Below are 21416 nucleotides of genomic sequence, written 5' to 3'. Positions count from 1 at the left end.
TGGCCAAGCCCGAGGTTCTCCCGTCTTCGGGCCAGGGGGCCAGGAGGAGGAGGAGGCAAGGGCGGGGCCGACCTGCAGCCCCTCAGCTCCTACCCCAGTCCTGTCTGCAAAATGGGGAACAGTAAAAGTGCCCCCTGGAAGGGGCGTACGGGGCAAGGGCTTGATGGAGGTGAGACATGTGAGCTCTGGGCCTAGGCCAGGCACACAGTAGGTGCTTAATAAAGGAAGCCAAACAAACCACTGGGTGGGTGATACTGGGCTCTGCCTCCTTGCTGTATTCCTGCCTGTCCCCTCGGAGCTCCTTTCCGAGTCCCCTCCTGCATCTAGCCTTACCCCACCAAGCTCCCTGCTCCTTGGTGCCAGGGAGAGCTGTCCAAACCCAAGCTGGCAGCTCCCCATCTTGCTCTCAAGCCGACCGTGACTCCCTACTGCCGAGTGGGCCTGTGAGGCCCCACAGGCTGCAACCCTGCCACTCACCCTGGGCATCCCCCGCCATGAGCCCAGCTTCTCCATCCTCACCCTGTACTTGACGTCCAGCCCACCTCCCTACTCAGGACCTCCTTTGAGCACCATCTTGGTGGTGGTCAGGAGTTAGGCCCACCACTGGGAGAGGGGCTGTGCTGGGCCTTTGGGGCCCCAAAAAGGAGCGGGGGCTGGCAGTGCCTAGTACAAGCCTGGCCCCAGCTAGGTGCTCAGGAAGTGCCAGTTAAATTAAGGAATAAAATGAAAATTTGGAAGGAGGCTGTCCAGCACTGCACGTGCAGCAGAGGTACCAGGACCCAAGCAGGGCATCACCAGGCGTCCCTCCAATGGACAGGAGAGGGGTCCACACCCTGTGCCCTGAAGGAGGGATCAGGCCAGGTGTTTTGATCTGGGGCAGCTGGACAGCTGGGGGAAGGAGCAGGAAGGCAGACAAGAGCCAGGGCTCCTGGGGCCACCACACGCAGCACCCCCATCTCCAGGGGATCTGCTGAGTTACCTGCAGGGATGGGGACCACCCTTTCTCAACTGTATCAGGTTCCTTATTTGGAGTGCCCATCTGAGCTGTGCCAAAGCCTGCTCCCCCCAGCACCCCTGCCTCCTCCCAGCACAGCCCTCTGGGCTCTAGGACCCAGGACCCAGGGGCTCCTTGGGGTTCTTTTTTTTTTTTTTTTTTTTTGAGACAGAGTCTTGCTCTGTCTCCCAGGCTGGAGTGCAGTGGCGCAATCTCAGCTCACTGCAAGCCCTGCCTCCTGCCATTCTGACTGCCTCCCGAGTAGCTGGGACTACAGGTGCTCGCCACCATGCCCAGCTAATTTTTTTTTGTATTTTTCGTAGAGATGGGGTTTCACCATGTTAGCCAGGATGGTCTCGATCTCCTGACCTCGTGATCCACCCGCCTTGGCCTCCCAAAGTGCTGGGATTACAGGCGTGAGCCACCACACCTGGCCTCCTTAGGGATCTTAAGCGTGTCTCAGCCTCACCATTCTCAGCCCCCAAGGGCACCAACCCCGCTTTTGCCTCTGGTCCTATTCTTGTGGCCCTGGAGGGCCAGCTAGTTGGGAGATCAGGCCTGTGGCCTGTGTCTCAGCACCCTTCACCTTTCCTGTCCCCACCCAGGTCAGCCAGGGTCCCAGGCAGCCAGGCCTGGAGGATGCTTGGGGCAGCCAGAGCCAAACAGAGCTTCAGTTTCCATTGGCCTCTGAGTGCAGACAGCCGGGGCCAGGGCCCCCTGGAAGCTGACAGGTCCCACCATGGCCCTTCCCAACTCCATTGTGGAGCCTTGGTGAGGAAGCCTAAAGGGCCCTCAGTCAGGCAGTGCAGGAGGGCTTGGGGCTGCCACCCCAGCCCAAGGCCTTAGAGGCCAGGGCACCAGCCTGTCCCACCCAGGCATTGGCTGGGTAGTGGGAGGTGGGGCATCCACTCTGACCTCAAGATCCTTCTCCCTCAGTAGGTCCTGCTATGACCTCCTGGCCCTCCTCTTCAGCACCCCTGCGAGGTACCAGGCGTCCTACAACTCCCCTCCCCTGCAGTTCCCACAACTCGAGGCACCTGAGTGAGGCAGAGGGTAGAGGAGATGGACAGCCTGGCCCAGGGCAGCCCTGCTGGACTCCAGGGGATGCTTGGGCCCCCTCCCCACTCTTCCTTCTAGACCCTCACCCATGGCTCCCAGAGGGGACGAGGCTGCCCTTAATTCCCAGAGCCAAGCCCAACCCCACCCCCCACCTATCCCCAGGCTTGGGTTTCACACATGTCCAGGCAGCGAGCCCTAGGCCCAAGAAGACACAAGCCGGGCCCAGAGGTGGCCGTGGGTGGCTCAGTGGACAGAATCCATCCTGGTGCCTTCTGGGGCCTCAAACACACAGCTCCTTCCACTTCCTGGGAGTGGCCCCAAGGTGCGGGGGTGGGGGTGTCGAGATGGAGTCCAGGGCTTGTCACTGGGGCACAGTGATCCCCACCTGCATGACCCATGACCCTGGAAACCCCCCACCTTCTCCTCTCTCCACTGCCGGCCCCTCCACAACATTCCCCGTGACACGCTCCTTTCCAGCCTGCAGGACGCATGTGGTCTTTCTGTGGCATCGCAGCTGAGCAGCATCAGGGCAGGAGGTGCAGGCTGTGGGAACCAGGCTCACAGCTTCATCTCCCTCCTGGGCCTGCGCCCTGGGAAGCCGGTGGCAGCGGCAAACCCACGGCGAGGAGTTAACAGGTGCCCGAGGACAGAGGAGACTCATGCTGAGTGGAGAGACCCCAGAGCAAAAAGGCCTCAGAGCTCGTGAAGCCCCCTACCCAGTACAGACGGGGAGACCAAGGCCTGGGGAAGGCCGGGCCTGTACTGCACCTGTGCTGTGTTTGTGTGACTTTGCATTGGAAAAGCCTCAGAGAAGAAATGGGACTTCCACAGCAGAGAAGTCGGTAGCTCAGCCAGGAAGCCAGAGGGCAGGAATGAACTGACTGGCTGAAAGCAAGAGCTGGCCTTGCCAGACCTTGGGCTGGAGAGGCCAGATCTGAGGAAAAGATGCTCAAAATTCCAGGGTGGTCTGAGCACAGCTCCTCTGCTGGCCCACACAGGCCAAGAAGCCACAAAGCACCATGCCTGCCTGATATAGCCAAGGGTCAGGTGGGCTTTCGGAACACACCAACTGGCTCCAAGAAGGCTGCTGTTGCACCTGCCACACAGAAAATCCCAGACTTCTCAGTTGGATCCTCAAGAAACTCTGTCACAGCCTGACCACAAATGTGATTCACCAAACCCCACTGAATGACTTTTGGTTGTTTCTTAGCCACATCCCTCCCCTGGCCAACCCTGACACACACCTACACACACCTCCACACACACACCTACACACATATCTACACACACACCTACAAACATACCTACACACACAGCTACAAACTTGCACATACAATACACACATACTTACACACCTACACCCCTACACACACCTACACATACACCTACATACCTACACCCCTACACACACCTACACACACTCACACACCTGCACACCTATACCCCTACACACACCTACACACACCTACACACACATCTACAAACCTGCACATGCAATACACACACATTCACACACTCGCACACACACATCTACACACCTACACCCCTACACACCTACACCCCTACACACACCCCCACACACATCTACACACCTACACCCCTACACACCGACACCGCTACATACACCTACACCCCTACACACTTACACACCTACACATCCACCTACATACCTACACCCCTACGCACACACACATACCTACAACACAAGAACTGCCTCCACTGTGTGTGTGGCGCGAGGCAGTGGGGATGAAGGAAGAGCCGAAGCCAGAAGCCAGGGATCCCCTCATTCACAGCCTGGCTCAGCCCCTCTCTCAGGTGCCCTGGGGCAGGCTCACCCCCTCTCTCGGGTCCCCTGGGGCAGGAGCCAGGCTTCTCTGAGTTTCAGTCCCTCACTGCAACCACAGCTCCACAGAGCTGACCCCAGGACACTCAGTGGAAGAGAAGATATTGCAAAAGCCGGCGCAAACGCAAGACCAAGCAACAATGACAGAGCTCACTGCCTCAGGGAGAACCATGTACTGACATCCTCTTCAGCCCAGCAACCTGGAGCTTTGACACACAAACAGCTCCTGAGACAGAGGTCTCCGCAGCAAATCCACCCACAGGACACTTCTGCCAGGCAGAGCCTGAGTCAGCACAGGTGACCAGAGACGGAAGGGCCCCAAATGCCATCCAGTTCTCCCAGAAGAGCCGAGGGAGGTCACAAGTGGCCCAGGTGCCATGGGGAAGAGTGGCCCCATAGCAAGGCCAGGAGGCCACTGGTGTCAGAAGCCCCCCGAGCACCCAGAGGGGCCAGAGGATCTGTAGGAGGAGCCTTCAGGTGGGCACACAGGAAGCACTCACCCCAGCTATGCCCCCAGCCACCCCAAGAAGGCCTGGCTGGAAGCATCTCTGCCAGGGACAATGGGAGCAATGGGCTAGAGGTGGACTGGCCAAGCTCTGGAAGAGGAGGCTCCAGCTGGGAGAGGCCACAGCCCTGGGGTGGGGCCCCCCAAGGCACTTGGGGGTGGAAATGTGCAGGCCCTAAGTGTTGATGGGCCTGGCCTGGGCCGACCCCAGAGACCCCAGCAGAGGCCCAGGGAGCTGGACCGTAGCATCGCCCAGGAAAAGGGCCCGTCCTGGGGGTGGGCAGGAGGCTGCTTGAGAAAGGCTTCTAAAGAGGGGTTGTCAGGATGGTGGTGAATGCCATTAAGTAATTTCAAAGGGTCTTAATCAAATCCCCTCTCGGTCCACAAGATCATGTCAAAGGACTCTGGAGAGGAAAAGAGGGGCAGACACTTCCCGTGCGTCTTCCACCTGACTGGCTGGCCCTGCGGCGTGGTGGCCTGCGGGCTCTCGCTCTGCCTATAACTCCATTTTTGACCCCAGCCAAGCCTGTCTCCTCTCTGGGCCTCCACCTCATCCTTGGGGTGAACCCACACTGCCCAGTTCAGGGAGCAGGCACCACCTCAGAGGGGGTCTGCAAGGGAAACGTCTCATCTCACCGCTTTAGGAGGAGGCCTCGGCGACATCTCCAAACCATCAACGCAGCTGCTGAGAACCACCACTTACAGAAGGGGAAACTGAGGCATAGAAGAGCCACAGGATGGGGAGGGGCTTTCACAGCTTCCAGAGCCTGAATTTCCTGGGAGCTTGGGCCTGGTGCCTGACTGTGCATTGCCTTGGTTTCTCATCTATCAGACAGGCTGAGACCACATCCTACCTCACATGGTTGGGGTGGGCTGTGAGCCAGGCAACGCAGCACATATGGTAGGTGCTTCCAGAATGTTCTGTGGTGACATTTCAAGCCCACAGTCCTCGATGGTCCTGTTGGGCTCCTTCAGAATCCCCCCAGATGCCCCACATCATCTGCCTTAGACTTTTTTTTTTTTAAGAGACAGGGTCTTACTCTGTCGCCCAGGCTGGAGTGCAGTGGCCTGATCACAGCTCACTGCAGCTTCAATCTCCTAGGCTCAAGTGATCCTCCCACCTCAGCCTCCCAAGAAGTGGGGACTACAGGTGCACACCACCACGCCTGGCTAATTTTGTTTTTTGTTTGGAGTGACAGAGTCTTGCTGTGTTGCCCAGGCTGGTCTCAAACTCTTGGGCTCAAGTGATCCTCCCACCTCGGCCTTCCAAAGCACTGCCGGTGTGAGCCACTGCTCCCAGCCACCTTGGGCATTTTTTCAAGGTATAGACACAAAACCTTCGTATTGTGTGTTACCAAATATCCCACAGTCGTAGGCTGGACAAAGCAGGGCCATTCACCCCCGCCACAGCCACACAACTCTCCCACCTGGGTTGTTAACCTGCAAGTGCTAAGGGCTCTGAAACCACACAGCAGTGGCCTGCGATCCAAATTGTTCTGCAGCCGGTGGTCCTCACCCATCGGATGCTATGGAGCCCATCTGTGGAGACCTTCCTGTTCTCCTGACCTTCTGCAAAGAGTTTCTCAGACAGCTGTGACCTGTGTCCAGCCTCCCTATGCAAACGGAAATTCACCCATTCTGGGTTGAGCTGAGATTCAAACTCACACCCAGCCACCCCACATTCACCCTAAGAGCCAAAATCACTCTCCCAGAGCTGTTCCCGGCCCCATAGAGCAGGTGCATGGGCAACAGTCCGAGCTCAGAAGCTGCCTCCTCTTGAACTCCCAGGCCCGGCCGCTCCTCTGACTCCGCTGGCTATGACCACTGTTCTGGGGCAAAGACAGCCAGGTGGGCACACCCAGGTTGGGGGCTGTGGGTGGAACAAATGAACCAGTGAAAGCTGGGAACACTCCCAGGAAGAGGGCTTTGTGTGCCCCCAGCCCTGGCCTCACCCCTTCCCTGGCCCTGGGATGAGGAGAGTCACCCCACAGAGGCCTTCAAGTGCAAGTGCCAGCCGGGACCCCTCACTCGAGAAACGCCACCCCAGACTATGCTGCTTTGATATGCAGACCACCCAGAGCTGCGGGCAGGAGAGGAGGCCGCCAGGGGCATCTGCCCAGAAGACCCCTCACCTCCTCCGCTGAGGGCTGCCCAGAGGCAACGTGGGTCCCGGGGGACTTTTCATCTGCATCTCAAGACCCCCATCACTCATGCTCCCTCCCTGGCCCTCCCACGACTGGTGCCGCCCCCACCCCAGAAGCCGCAGCCCCTATTCCGCTCTGTGGCTGGGAGGACATATAAGCTTAAATCATCTTGCCCTTCTCTGGGTGTCACATTTTCTGGCCTTCCCTTGTACGTACATAATGAAAATTATTTTTTTCCTCCTGTTAATCTTCTCGATTTAATTCATGGCCCAAAGAACAAGGGTGGGGGGGGGGGACATTTTCACTCCCTACACCACCAGGTGCACCTGTGCCTCCAGAGGAGCCAACAGAGAGGGCCAGCCCCTGCCCTCATCTCAGCAGAACCCAGGCTGCCCTAGGGAGCAGAGAGGCCAGTGGGGGTCAGTCCCCAGCACCCTGGTGCCACAAACACATTCCTCCCTCCCTCCCCCATGGCCTCCCTGCCACCATCCTTGAGGTGAAGCAGGCAGAACTGTGTCCTGAAAACGCTCCACAATCCCCGCGTGTGTCCAGGTGGCTTCAGTTACCCGGCGCCTGGCTGGCCCAGCCTCCAGAGAGCCCTGCCAAGGCCTGGCACTGCTGTCCCGAGCGGCCCCTCTTGCCGCCAGTGAGCCCAAGAGGCCTCAGGGCACAGGCAGATTGCTTTCCCCTATTCGGGCTGGCCCCTGCTCCCCGGGAAAAGGCTTCATTGTCTCCCACCCCCCGGCCACCGCCTGGCTCAGGAGACAGGGGGGCTCCAAGCTGTGAGGTCACCTGGCCTTGCAGAATCCACCTGCAGCCGCACCAGTCCAGGAAACCAAATCCCAGCGGCAGATGACAGCCGAGGGTGGCAGGACAGAATGCCCATTCAGCCTCCGCTGGAGCCGGCCTGGCCTGACCTGGCGGCCGCCTCCCCAACCTGGGCCCTCTGGCGCCTGAGCCCAGGCCTCACTTAGCCTCTGCTGCCCAGAGAGAGGGCTGGGATGTGCCCCACCCTGGGGCACCCACAAGTGCGAGGATGGCTGTTGAAGGTGGCAGAGACCCTGCCCCACCACCAGGGCCTCCTGCAGCCCAGAGTGGGCTCAAGGGAGCCTCCAAGGCAAGCATTAACAGGGATGTCCTCTGAACTTGCCAAGCATTGCTTCCCCATCTTACAGATGAGGAGCCTGAGGCTGGGAACCAACTCACCTGCCAGCTGGGTGCAGCCAAGCTGGAGCCTCACTGCCTCAGGGGTCCCTCCTCAGTAAGCAGATGGAGAAGGTGGCCTGGAAGGGGCCCCAGGATGCACAGCAGCCTGTAGGGAAGAGGAGACGGGCCAAGGCATGGGGACACATGGACCCATTTCACAGACAGGCAGCTGAGGTGGCAGCCTCCACAGCAAGTTGACAAGAAGGCACCAGGACAGCCCTTGTGTGAGTTGCATCAAAGACAGGAGACCCGCCCACCCTCCCCTCCTTAACATCCTGCAGGACCTGAGACCACCAGCCATAGCTGGTCCCTCATCGCCTCCCCCTACCCCCAGCCCTGGCCTCTGCATTTGGGCAAAGGCTGTGGAGGAAGAGGCTTTGGCTTTTTGGACCTGACTTCAACCAAATCCCCCAAGCACCTCATGGAGGAGAATGGCTGAACCTGGGAGCCTCGTGGGCTCCATGGAGGCCCTAAAGAGACCAGGCCTCAGCCCCAGGGGAGGCTTAATACCCCCTCTCCAGGCAGAAAGTAACCATTTGTCTTCCAGTGGTTCTCCAGCTTGGGGTCTCCAGCCAGACCAGCCGCTTATGGGCCAGGTGTAAAGAGAGGGACAGAGAGGGCAGGGAAGTCCAAGTGTACTCAGGCCACTGGGGCCCGTCCCCACCCACACCCAGTCATCAGCCCCAGGGACGGCCAGGCCCTCCGCAGTGCAGGGCACACCCCGATTCTGCAGCCGGGCCCCAGGGCCCAGTGCTTCCTCCAGGCTGCCCCGGGCTCCCTCCTGAGTGGCAGGCCCAGGCCCAGACTCTGGCCCCAACCCGCAGGCTCAGAGGCAGCCCTGCCTTCCACAGACCGGGCCACGAGTTGCCTGTCACTCAGCTCTTCTGCCCGGTTGGTCACACTGAAAAGAGCATCCCGTGGCTGGGAGGCATGGATATCGGCTCCAACTCAGCTCAGGAAGCAAGAGCTGGAAACTCAGGTGCAGGAGGCATCTCCAGGCCCAACGCACCCTGCGGCAGCTGCCCCAGGTCCTCCCAAACGCCACCTGCCAAACTGGCCCTCCTCCCCATCTGGGTTTAGCAAACTCCTACTCATCCTCCAAAGCCCAGAGCCAAAGGGCCCCTCTTCCATGATGCTTCTCTTCCAAAAGCAGCCCAGGGTGTCCCCCACGGCACTCAGCACCCACCACAGGCAAACACTGTGTCCTTGAAGCTGATCTCCCTGCCAGACAGGCAGTGGCCCTCGAGGGCATTGCAAATGGGATGCCTGACAAGGAAAACCCTTGGGGATTAGGAAATGGGGATGTGCTGGAAGCCAATGCAGTCTGCATCTGAGACCTCCTGAGGACAAAGCACAGGGAGCTGCGCTCATGCTCACACTGGGCATGGGGTTCACACTGTCTGCTGAGGGCTGCTTCCCTGCCCTGGAGGATGGGAAGGACAGAGGGGAAAGAGGGGCTCACCCATGTCCTGCTCTCTGCACAGTGCCCTCTCCAGCACCTGTCTGCACAGACCAGCCGTGCTGCAGTCCCTCAGAAGCCCTAGGGTTCCACCCCATCTATGCACCCTCTCCCTGGGTTCATGCCTGCTCCCCTGGGCCCACCCCACCCATGTGCCTACTCCCCCAACAGTCCACCCATCCCCAGAACCCTCCTTGCCCACATGCCACACCAGTATACTTTTGAAGGCAGCATTGAAGCGGGGGGGGGGGGGGTTCTGAAATCCTCTGTGCTTCCATCTCCTCCATGGGCACACCCCAAGATGTTGAGAGATTGAGGTGCTGGTGCCCAGCCCAGCACAGATAGATGAGGCCACCGTCCAGTCTACTTCATTTTTCCAGACATCTCACACCCATAACTGGCCTGAGGAACCTCATTCCAGCTTCCAAAGAACACGGAGTGCCATGCGCCACCACACCCCAGGCTCCACACCTCCCAGAACCCTTGTGGTAGGGGAAGGAGGGGGTTGCTCTGCCCCATTTACCTAAGGGAAAATGTAAGGCCTGGATGGAGAAGTGCACCCCCTCCAGCTCACACAGCTACCAGGCCAGAGACCTTTGCCCCACCACACATGTGTGGCCCACAGATGAGGCCGTGAGTCATTCAGCCACATCACAGACGAGAGAGCCCCTGCCCCTTGGGAGGAGCTGTAGTCCCCACACGTGGGATCCAGTGCCAGGCTTTAGCACAGACCCCTGTGTGCCCACACCCATGCTGTCTGAACCGCTCATTAAGGGACTCGTGTTTACACACTGGTCCCTGAGTCCCTGATTTCTGAGAAAATTAATCGGCAGAGTGATTCTCACTAGAGTGTTGTTGACTTCTCCATTTGTAGCTTGCTCTTTCTGACAGTATCTGCACTGCAGAAGGAGAACCTGAAGAAGACATCACCTGAGCTCCGAGGTATGGATTTCTGGGCAGATTTGAGACTTTGTGGCCCCTGCTAAGGGGATATAATTGAGGGTCCCCATAAATCATGACTCAGTCTATGAGGAACCAGCACTTAGCTGCATCCCTAGCCTCTTCCTTCATCACATCCAAGCAAAACCCCAGGTTCCAGAAAGCCCCACCTAGCAGGCTGCAGACAAGCCATGGTCCCCCCTGCTCCATTCGAGACTCCACTCTGGCTTTTCTCCTTCAGGAAACCTCCTCATAACCTCCTCATAACCCTGGGTCTGGGGCCCAGGCCCTACAGATGTGCTGGGTGCTGGTGCTGAGAGACAGGACGGCAACCGTAGCTGGACCTCACCCTGGACAGCATTGCCACAACCCCCACTGGTCCACCTGGGAGAACAGAGACCCAGAGACAGCCACACACTGTCCTCTGTGCCCCTCACTGCCCCCTGGCCTTTGGGGGTTCTGGGAGTGGCTACTGCAGTTTAATTTGGGCCACAACCCCTAATGAGCAGCCCAACGGCATGGGGGGCGGTTTGTAAGCACCCAGAGCCTGAACAATGTGGCAGAAAGTCCAGGGGGCCTCCAGGGGCCTCCAAGTGACCCAGGTATCTGGCAGAGCACAGCTGGCCCCAAGGCTCCCAGTCCCGGCCTCCTGCCCACCCCCCCGGCCCATTGGCCCTGCCTGCAGCCTTAGTTGTACCAGCTGGGGAGTCCCAGATTTCCTGTACCACCACCCCACACACTTGGTCCCCTAAAGACCTGATCCTGAGCTCTTGCTAATCATCTGGCTGTCACTAAGCTGCACCAGAACCATTTTCAAAGAGTCCCTGATTTTTAAGGCCCATAAAACACTGTGAAATGGCCTTTTTCAAACATTTAGGGCATTAATGACCATGGAAAAAACAAAAACTTGTCCAGGTGGCCAGTTTTTAGTAGCTCCCAATACAAAATTGCCCCCACCACGCAGCCCCCACCTGTCCACGCCCCCTCCACTTACCCACCCTGAGGGATTCTAGCCAGGACCCCTGCGTCCTGAGAAATCCTTTCCAGGAGCAGGCTGGGGAATACCGGCCCAGAGGGGCGAGGACCGGGTGGGGGCAGGGGTAGGGTTCAAGGGGCCAGGGTCCCAGGGGCTCTCCTGGAGGCTGCAGAAGGACCCAGCCTGGGTGGGGGGCTCCGACGCTCCCCAGCCTGTCCTGTCCTGGCCTGGCCAGGCCCGGCCCGGCCCCCTCCCCAGTCTCAGCACTGCCTGGCCCGACCCCCAGACCTTCGGGGTGCCCAGTCCAAGCCCGGGCCGCTAGGGGCCGCGGGCCTGGCGGGCGGGGCGGGGGCCGGGGTCGGGGGTCCGGCGAGCTTTAATGCGCGCACAAAGCCTCATTTGCAGGTCAATGCCGCGGCACACTCGCCTCTCCCCTCGCCCGGCGCCCTTTGTCCGGCCGCGCCCGCTCCTCGCGCCAGATGGCCGCGGAAATGCTAATTTCGGGCGCCCCTGCCCCCCCACCCCCGCGTTTAATTGCGCCTTTGCAGATGGGCCGCGAGTGTGCGCTTCATGCAGATGAGCGCGGCCTCGCCGCCTTCGGGCCCGCCGGGCCGGCCGCCTCGGACCTCCGGGAGCCGCGGCCGGGCGCGCTGGGGCCGAGGGCAGGGAGGGGGCCGCTGTCCCTCCACTCGACGCGCCGCCGGGCACGGGCGGGCACCCAGCGGCCCGGGCGCGGGAAGCGCGCTTCTCTCTTTTCATTTCTCCAAAATGGGATCTTAAGTGATTCTGAATGAAAACAAATTGGCCCGCTTTCTTCTCCAAACAGACGCGCGGCGCGGTGGGGGCGGCGGGCACGGGCCCGGGGCGGCCCAGGCAGTGGGGTTGGCTCCGGGACCCCCTGCCCGGCCCGGCCCTCGCGCCCTCTCCCTGCGGCCCGCCTTCCTCAGCCCTGGGCCGGCGGCACTTGGAGGCGGCCGGGCAAGACGGCAGACCTGGGGGGCCCTTTAACCGGAGCCAAGGATCCCCGGACTTTCTGACCAACCAGGAGCAGAAGGCCGCCAGGTCACCGTCGCCTTTTATGACAGAAACAGATTCCCAGCCTGGTCGGAGCGCAGAAATGAGGCAGGCCAGGGCCGGACTCCCCCACCCCTCCCGTCTCCAGCCCCAGCAGGAGCCTGGCCCAGGCCTCTGGCCCCACAGCGCCAGGGAGCATCCTCCATCCTCTGGGAGCCCAGGCCTGCGCCTGGAAGCCTAGGGCTGGGGCAGGCTGGGCAGAGGGAGGGAGGGAGGGAGGGAGGGAGGGAGTTTCTTTGTGATGTGTCCACTTTACTAGCAAAATTTCAACCACAAACTTAGGAAGCCTATACATTGGTGGGTGATTCACTTGCTCCACCACCAGCTAGGAAACAGAGACAGAGCCATATTCTGGGTGAGTAAGAATACTCCCAATACAAAACTCAGCCACAGACCTTTAAAAAGAAAAGGGTGCCGGGCGCAGTAGCTCACGCCCATAATCCCAACACTTTGGGAGGCCGAGGCAGGAGGACTGCTTGAGCGCAGGAGTTCCAGTCCAGCCTGCACAACCTGGCGAGGTCGCATCTCTACAAAAAAATCTTCTGATTTTTTTAGCCAGGCGTAGCGACGCGCCTGTAGTCCCAGGAAGGATCACTTGAGCCTGGGAGGTGGAGGCTACATAGAGCCCTGACTGTGCCACTGTACTCCAGCCCTGGTGACAGAGTAAGACCCTATGTCAAAAAAGAAAGAAAAAAAGAGAAAGAAAAGAAGAAAAAAAAAAAAAAAAAAAAAAAAAAAAAAAAAAAAAAAAAAAAAAAGAAAGAAAGAAAGGAGAAAGAAGAAGAAGAAGAAGAAGAAGAAGAAGAAGAAGAAGAAGAAGAAGAAGAAGAAAGAAGAAGAAGAAGAAGAAGAAGAAGAAGAGAAGAAGAAGAAGAAGAGGGAGAAGAAGAAGAAGAAGAAAGAGAGGAGGGGGGAGGAGGGAGGAGGTGGAAAGAAAGAAGAAAAAGAAAGAAAGAAAAAGAAGAGAGAAAGAAAGAAAAAAGAAAAAGAAGGAAAGAAAGAAGACAGAAAGAAAGAAAGAGAGAAAGAAAAAGAAAAAGAAAGAAAATCATCTGTTCCTGAAACATTCTGTGATACTTTCGTAGTTTGCTCAGCCAGAGGACTGAAAGTCAGTGCAGGTGGATCCCTCAGCCTTGGGCTCAGCTGGGACTGAAGTCAGCTGACAGAGTGAATCTGGCCCAACTGCCACCAGCCTGACTCTGGCATCCTGGCCCTGGCGTGGCCTTCACAGCCACACCCCCCACCCCCCACCTCCACCTCAGTGCCCACCCTCCAGCTCCACATCACTGAGCCTGCCCTGCTGCACCCTTCCAGGGGCACCCTGGCTGCTAGCTCTCCTCCCCCCATTCCTCCTCTGAGTGCCCTCAGGCCCCTCAGGGGCTGCTCTTCCCTGGACACCCAGGAGCCTCAAGCTTTGCCCTGTGCCACACCTCCCTCACCTGGCTCTTGAAAGGAGTCCCATCCACCTTCCCCTCAGGGGGAAGTTCAGGGCCTGGCCCACACCCCTGCTGGTACTCAAGGCCCATCTGGGGGACCTAACGGGGGTTCCAGTAGACACCCAGGCCGAGGCCAGAGGGCTCAGCCATCCTTGTCACCCATCCTGCAGGGCACTGCTTCATGGGTGCCAGCACAGTGACATGCCGTGGGCTGGGGGCAGCTGGCTCATAGAATATGCACGGCCAGGATGCACCGTGGAAATTTCCATGGTCACGGGATGGAAACCATTTCCTATCAATAAAATAACAGGTGCCCTGTCAGAATCCCCCTTTCATTTCTTTCCAGGAAACAGTTCAAATGGGATGGTTACACCCATTTGAGACAAACATCTCTTGGTCCTAACCCCTTGTGGTCACTTCATTAACCAGAGGCCTCCATCTTCCTCTGGGGAAGACAGTGCAGCCCAGCTGCCCTCCACCTCCAAACCCTCCCTGGGCCCTGAGGTGCCGTGTGGACCCAGTGCTGCAGTCGCCACATTCACCCCACACTCGAGGGTAGACCCAGAGCATTTGAACTGTCCTCGTACTCCCTTAGCCACTTCTCAACAACAGCGCCTTCCCAATCCTGTAACCTGGGGCCTTTCCCTAACACATTTAAAAGACGCCAGCCGCCTTCTCCTGCCTTAGCACTGTCACCAGCTGCTTGTACTCAACTCTCTGCCAAACTGTTACTTTGTTTATCACACTCAGATTACGGGTCTCTTAAACAGTTTGTTATGGTTAAATACTTTCAATTAAAACAGTATATGTATGTGTGTGTGTATACAAATAGATAGACATTCTAATACTTTAAAATAGGTACTTTGAGCTGGGCACAATTGTGCACACCTGTAGTCCCAGCTACTCCAGAGGCAGAGGTAAGAGAATCTCTTGAGCCCAGGAGTTCGAGTCCAGATTGGACAACATAGCAAGACCGTGTCTCTATTAAAAATATATTTTTATGCTGGATGCCTATAATCTCAGCACTTTGAGAGGCCAAGGCAGGAGGATCACTTGAGCCCAAGAATTGGAGACCAGCCTGGACAACAGAGGGAGACCCTGTCTCTACAAAAAAAAATTTTTTTAAAGATTAGCTGGGCGTGGTGGCACACACTTATGGTCTCAGCCACTCGGGAGGCTGAGGCGGGTGGAAGGCTTGAGCCCAGGAGTTTGAAGCTGCAGTGAGCCATGATGGTGCCACTGCACTCCAACCTGGGTAACAGAATGAGATCCTATCTCAAAAAATATTTTTAATTAAAATAAAATATGTACTTTGGACTTAAAAAGTAAATGTGAGTCCCATAGATGTAAAATGGTATAGAGCCCCAAAGTGCCATCTGGGCTTATCTCAGGATAGCAGCATCTATCTGGGGGAATTTTTACTGTCTTTTTTATACATTCCCGTATTGTTTGCCTTTTTTTTTTACAATGAGAATACGCTGCTATTTCTACAACCAAGGGAAATATATGGCTATTGTTTGCATTTTGTTTTACAATGAGCATATGCTGCTATTTCTACAACCAAGGGAAATATATGGCTATTTTCATTGTGGGAATCAAAAGAAATAAAAAGCCCCGTTGGCTTGCCAGCCTTGTGACCTGGGGGCTGTAGCAATAATGCCTGGAACTGGCCCCAGCCAGTGAGGGACCCCAGCCACAGCCCACGCCAGAGTCCACTGTCAGGACCATCTTACAAGAGGGGCTCCCTCAGATTGGAGTCCTGGGGGCACCTCAGTAACTAAACCCCCTTGGATGGAAGCCAGGCCAGACCCACTCAGTGCCGAATTCCACTTGGGCCTGCTCTCAGTTCCAGCAAAATTCCGAAGTATATTGTTGTTATCGTTATTATTTTGCAATTACGTGACATTTTTTAAATGCCTAGGCTGTTTTTTCAGCCATTTTCATTAGCTCCTTCTCACTCTGCCCAAGAGACACTTCAGCATTGTGTCTGCCACTGGGCAGGCTGGCCAAGGCTCAGAGAGGTCAACCAACCTGCCTAGGTCGCACAGCAACAGAGCAGCAGGAGCAAGAGCAGACGTCAGGGCTGGGCCCAGGTCATCCTGCAGAGCTGGGGGGTGGGTCTCACTGTCGGGCCCTGTTGGGTTTTATTCAGATTTAGGAATTTCTTATAGGGGGCAGGGGCAGATTTGGGAAAGAGAAGAAAAAGTAGGAATGAGAAAAGAGAGAAAAAAAGGCAAGGAAAGCCCAAGGCCGAAGCAAGAGAGCAAAATAAGCAGAAGACACCATGGGTGTGGGGCTGGCAGCACCGCACTGAGAGCCCCTGGCAGGGAACCAACCCCTGGAGGTGCCCCTGCCTTCTCCCCACACCCTGGCACAGTGCCGGCTTCCAGAGGAGCCTCGTTTCTCAGTGAGGGGGGCGGGGGGGTGAGACAGCATCCGTGTCTAGACGCTTATCCTTTGAGGAGAATACCAGGGTCCCCAAATGCCACTTGAGATTTCTCTGAAATGCAGGAGGCCCTGGAGCCTGCATTTGTCATGAGCCTCAGTCACCACGCCTACCCCCAGCTCAGAAGCAGGTGCCACAGCTCAACCTGGCTTCCATGCTGAACCAGGTCCCCAGAGGTCTGGACAGTGCCACTCACCAGCAGGCATCCCGGGCCACAGGGCAGGACGCCCAATCTGGAAGCCCAGTGTTATGGGAGGAATCATGTCCCCTAAAAGTCATGTGTTGAAGCCCTCACCCCCAGCACCTCAGCACATGACTATATGTGGATACAGGGTTTTACAGAAAACAGTTAAAATGAGGCCATTGGTGTGGGCCCTAATCCAACAGGACTGGGGTCTTTATAAGGAGAGGAGGACACAGGCATGCTCAGAGGCATGACCCTCCTGGGACACAGGGAGAAGGTGACATCTGCAAGCCAAAGAGAGAGGCCTCAGGAGGAACCAGCCCTGCCGACTCCTTGATGGTGGACTCCAGCCTCCAGGACTGGTAGAGGATAAACGTCTGCTGTCTCAGCAGCCCTGTCTGTGACGCTTTGTGATGGCAGCTCCAAGACAGGAATACACCCAGCATCCACAGAGGGATTACATCTGTCCAGGCCCGCACAGCCAGGGCAGACAGACCACACCCCAGACCTCCAGATCTGCGGAAACCCCCACGTACCCCTGGCTCAGAGACCTTCTCTGACTGAGCGCATGAAGCTGGCTCCTCCTGGCTAGTTTCCCTCAGATACATCATCCCAACACCTAGGGACACATCGTGCAAGTAGAGAGTCCCCCAAAATACCATTTTCCAAGGCGGACACAAAAAAAAAACCCATGTGCAGAGTTGACGTCTGTACGCCCCTAATGCTAATTGGGGACAGTGGCATTTAGATCTGAGTGGCTGAGGGGTTTGGTGACCTGGACAATCAGGGTCTGCCCGAAGAACCGGGGGCTGCCGGAGGCGCTGGGCCTCCCTCCCACTCACCGGGGCCTTCATTAACAGCCGCGTCCGGACCAGCTGGAGTCAGCTGATTAGCCCATTCTAAGTGGCATTGGGAGTCCCCCCACCCCCTGTATCTATTTTTTCACCCGCACATGTTCAATTCAATTTTGCTTTTGTGCCAGAGAGGCCTCTGATGTGAATGTTTCTGGGGAGTTTTTCCATGTTTCTTTATGTCCTCGAAACCAAAGTCAGTCACCGAGTTTCAGAAAACACCCTCCTGGATTGAAGCGGGTAAGAGGAAAGAAAAACACACAACACAAAACAAAAGCAAAAGAAAACAAAAGAGAAAGCACTGGCTGCCTTTCTACAGAATCCTCCTGCGAGGAGACAATTCATTTCGATTGAAACGTTTCCATTGTGCGGCATTCGGAACGTGCTCCTCGCGTTGGGCAGAAATGCAAATCCCCCTTTTTCCTTTGATTCAAATATTTAAATTTTCAAATATATATGCTGCGACAATTGAATGGCAGCTGACCTCACTTATTTTCATAGAAGCAATGCGGAAGCCACGGGCTGCAGTTAATTTCGCCAGCAGCGCCCCGCCTGCTGACAGCGGTACGGTCAGTCCTGGGGGGGCGAGGGGAATAATCCTTTTATTCAGACATTTGGCTTAAAAGAATAACAAGGAGGAAAAGCTGGAACATAATTGCATTGCATGGAAAACAGAGAAAGATTTTTTTCTCTCTCTCTAACAAGCTTTCTCCTTTTCCTTCCTCAAAGAATCGGAGGCTCATGGCCAGAGGCTGTTTTCTTGGTAAAGAAATCAAGAGTGTTTTCCTTCCACTATTGTCCCCACTCCCGCCCACCCCCCGAGGGATTTTCATAGTCGGGTTGGCTGCCACACTGGCTCATCCATTCATTCATTCATTCATTCACTCACTCACTCATTCTGCAAACTCAGAAGGAAGACCTACTGTCTGTCCAGTTCAGCTGGGCTGGGGGCGGGGCGGAGCCAGACACTCCCCAGGCAGCCTTCCTCTCCTGGGCTGGACGCCCCCACAGAGCCATGCCGTGACCCTCGGAGGCACCCTGAAGCATAACTAGGCCATCCGTGCCTGCAGGAACCCCCTTTGTTCCTCCTTGGGGCCCCAGAGCACCTGAGTGAAAGAGTCTGAGACCGGAGGGGCAGCGAGAGGGGGCCCTGGAGGGAGGCGGAGGGACCCCCTCCCTGGGCCAGCCAGGCCAGCGTCTGCCAGAGTCGCTGTTGCTAAGTCCTCTTCTTGCAGCCTGGGGATCCCAGAGGACCCCGGCCCAGTCCATCAGCGGGGCTGGGTCTTTAATATTCAAAGAGCTCTCCCGGACATTTCAAGAACTCCCCGACACGATTTTCTGTGATGCGTGGGCTGTCGGGACATCTGTCTTCTATACCTAATAAAGTCGCCCGACGCAGAATGAACTCCTCGGCATCGCTTTGAATCCGGGCTCACATATGGTTGCTAATTAGCTGGCTATCTCTTGGAGTTAAATGATTTTTTTTCTCGCCCCGTTCGCATCCATAATAGACGCGAACAGAGTCGTGATTGTTCCCTGTTGCGGGACATTCTGCGCCTGAATGAGCGGGGGCTGCTGTGTCGACGCGGATTTGCCATATGGTTGCGCGGAGCCAGGAAGAATGGGCCCCTGTGTGTGCGACCGGGACGCAGCGGCGCGGGCCGTGCCAGCCGGGCGGAGCCGGGTGCCCGACGGCGCAGGACTAGCGGGCGCAGGACGAGCGGGCGCAGCGGCGCGGGCGCACCGTCGAGGCGCGGGGACCCCGAGGGCCAGCGGAGCCGTGCTGCGCGCAGGGATGGACGTTGGGCACCCAAGGCCCGCTTCCCGTGGACAGGCGCGCGGAGGGCAGCAGGACCGATGCACCGACGGACGCGCGGACGGATGCGCCGACCGCAGGCTCTCCCGCCGCCCCGGGGCCGTCGTGCCCGTGCAGGCCGCGAGCAGCGGCGGGGGCCGGCTCTGCGGCTGCAACAGCCCCATTGTGAGGCCGGCGAGACAATGGGCGGCCCGAGGAGGCACCTGCTCGCCTGAAAGGCCCATAAATCGCCGCCGCGTCCAGCTGCCTTCCAGCTCCTCCCCGCGGACCCGCTAGCGGGAAGCGCGGCCGCGGCCGGGAGGGGGAGGCTCGGTCCGACAGTCGGGCAGGGCCGCTTGGGCCACTGCCGCGCGCTCCCTCCCGCCTGGGCGCAGCTGCCCGTGCCCCGACGGGAGCAGCGCCCAGCCTCCCCTCTGGAGTCGGCGCTCCAGGCTGCTGCCCGGCCGGTGGCCAAGGCCCCAGCACCACCGTCCCTCCTGCAGGGCATCCAGCACCTACCCTCCCTCTGGGCAGCTCCTGGTCCTGGCCCGGGCTTGCTCACTCAGGCTGCCTTTGGACCAGATTCTTGAACTTTTCAACCGAGGACGTTGCTGCTGTTTGTAGCATAAGATCCTGGAAGAGCGCTGTGTTGGGGAGCAGCAGGCTCTCCCTTGCTCCCCCTGGGCCTGGGAAAATCAACCCACCTCTGCCCCGCGACCCCAGGGCTGTAACCCGGTGTCTGGTAGCCCCACTGTGATAAACCGAAGCCCAGCACAGTTTGGGACTCACCCTGAGTTGACTTATGCAGCCCCCCCAGAACAGAGGCTGAAACCCGGCGCATCCTGGTGAAGCCACACCCAGCCGGCCTGGTCCCAGGCCCCGGGCACAGGGTCCCCTCCACTCCCATCTGCTTCCCTTTCAGAGCCTGGGCTGAGTCGGCAGGGACACATGCTCAGGGCCCTGGATTCCCACTTTCTGGACGCTTGCATGCATGCCCAGCACCAGCTCTCCCTTCTGAGAAAGCAATCCCTCCTCAGAGGGGAGAAGCCGTGGCTGAGATGGTCAGGAAGTGGTCAGGACCCACTGCCGAGCACCAAGTCCCCATGCTACCACCAGGGGTGCACCTGGACTCCTGGAAAGGGGTCGCGTCAGGGTGCAGCCCATCAAAGGCTTCCCAAGAGGCAAGAGGCAAGGAGAAGGGTCCTACTTTAAACAGCCAGCCTCAGGTGAGCACCAGAGATCAGGCCCAGACCTGTGTAGAGAAAAGGAGGCAATGGCCCCTGGCTACAGACAAGGACCCTGAGGCTGCCCTCTTCCCTCTGCACCTTTGGTTAGGCACTGCCTGTCTGTGTGGAAGGAGCAGGACTCAGTCCCAAGACGATTTGGCCACGCTGTGCCCTCGGGACCAGCACGTGCTGGCACCCCAATCCCACTGGGATTCTATTCCAGGAAAAGGCTTGTGTTCAGTTCCCAGGGCTCTGCCAACACCAGCCCTGTGCTGGCTGCCTGCAGCAGGCACCCTGTGGGGACCACATCCCTGGGCCCAGAGGAGCTGGCTGAGACAGAGGCGGGCCCAGGGCCAGGCCTTTGCCCGCCACTGCTGCTCCAGGCACTCCTGGAGGGCTCTGAGCATGCTCCTTAGGTCTCCTGGCTGCGGGGAGGACACTCACTCCCACCCCCAGGTGTCTGGTGCTTTGATTTTAATTATTTCTAGCCTTTCAGTGCCATCTCTTATCGCCCCCTCCCCAGTCCCCTAATAAAGGGCCAGCGCCCCCCGCCTTCCTTTAGCCTCCCTGACATATTAGAAGAATGTTTTTCCATTTCCTTTGATGTCTGTTACAAGTTGCATCTCATTTCCTGCTTGGGCATTTCTGACCTCGAGTGACTCCGGCCGCCGTGGCTGCGTGGCTGGTCTGCTCCTCATGCCCTGCCCAGACGCCAGCTTGAGAGGATTTGGTCCTCTGTGTGCCGCCACTGCCAACTCAGTTTCCCCCTACCCTCCCCACTTTGTTTTCTGGGGCTCCAAGGGGCAGGTCAGGCCCTCAACCCTGTTTCCATGGGGAGGGCTCCTCACGGGGGGTTGGGGGCATCCCTCTATGAGGCAAGGAGGACTCCTCACGGTCGGGGGGGGGGCGCCCATCCTTCTGTGGGGCTTCCTAAAGACCTGCATTCTTCCCTTCATTTTTCTGGGATTACTCCCCTTTCAGTGGTCGGCCCTGTTCACTCTGCCACCTCAGAGAGGGTGAACCCCGCAGAGGTGTGACGGGAGGCTGGGGAGAGATCCCAGCACCTTGAGCACATAGGAGCCAGGAGGAGCCCAATAGAGCAGCAGGGGCTGGGGTCTTCTCCCGAAGCCTGACTCCATGGGACCCCAAAGAGGCAGATGGAAAACTGAAAAAGAAAACCCCTCAAGTGAGCCACTGGAAAGAAAGCAAAACAAGAGAAAATAAATGAGTTGTTTGACATAATTTAACTTGTCTGTTTTTCCATCTTCCTTCCTGCTCA

The 21416-nt window shown here is 57.8% G+C and overlaps 1 long non-coding RNA gene across 1 annotated transcript; it reads left to right on the top strand.

The window, feature by feature from the left end:
* The first annotated feature begins 19305 nt into the window (after nucleotides 1-19305).
* On the top strand, nucleotides 19306-21379 carry LOC100586890. The gene is made up of 2 exons (XR_001116823.2): nucleotides 19306-20137; nucleotides 21119-21379. It is a non-coding gene; the product is annotated as an uncharacterized LOC100586890 (long non-coding RNA).
* Nucleotides 21380-21416: the final 37 nt, after the last annotated feature.

The sequence above is a fragment of the Nomascus leucogenys genome, chromosome 4, assembly GCF_006542625.1.
Source record: "Nomascus leucogenys isolate Asia chromosome 4, Asia_NLE_v1, whole genome shotgun sequence".
Taxonomy (NCBI): domain Eukaryota; kingdom Metazoa; phylum Chordata; class Mammalia; order Primates; family Hylobatidae; genus Nomascus; species Nomascus leucogenys.
The sequence above is the reverse complement of the archived record's forward strand: the minus strand, read 5'-3'. Positions and strand labels throughout refer to the sequence as shown.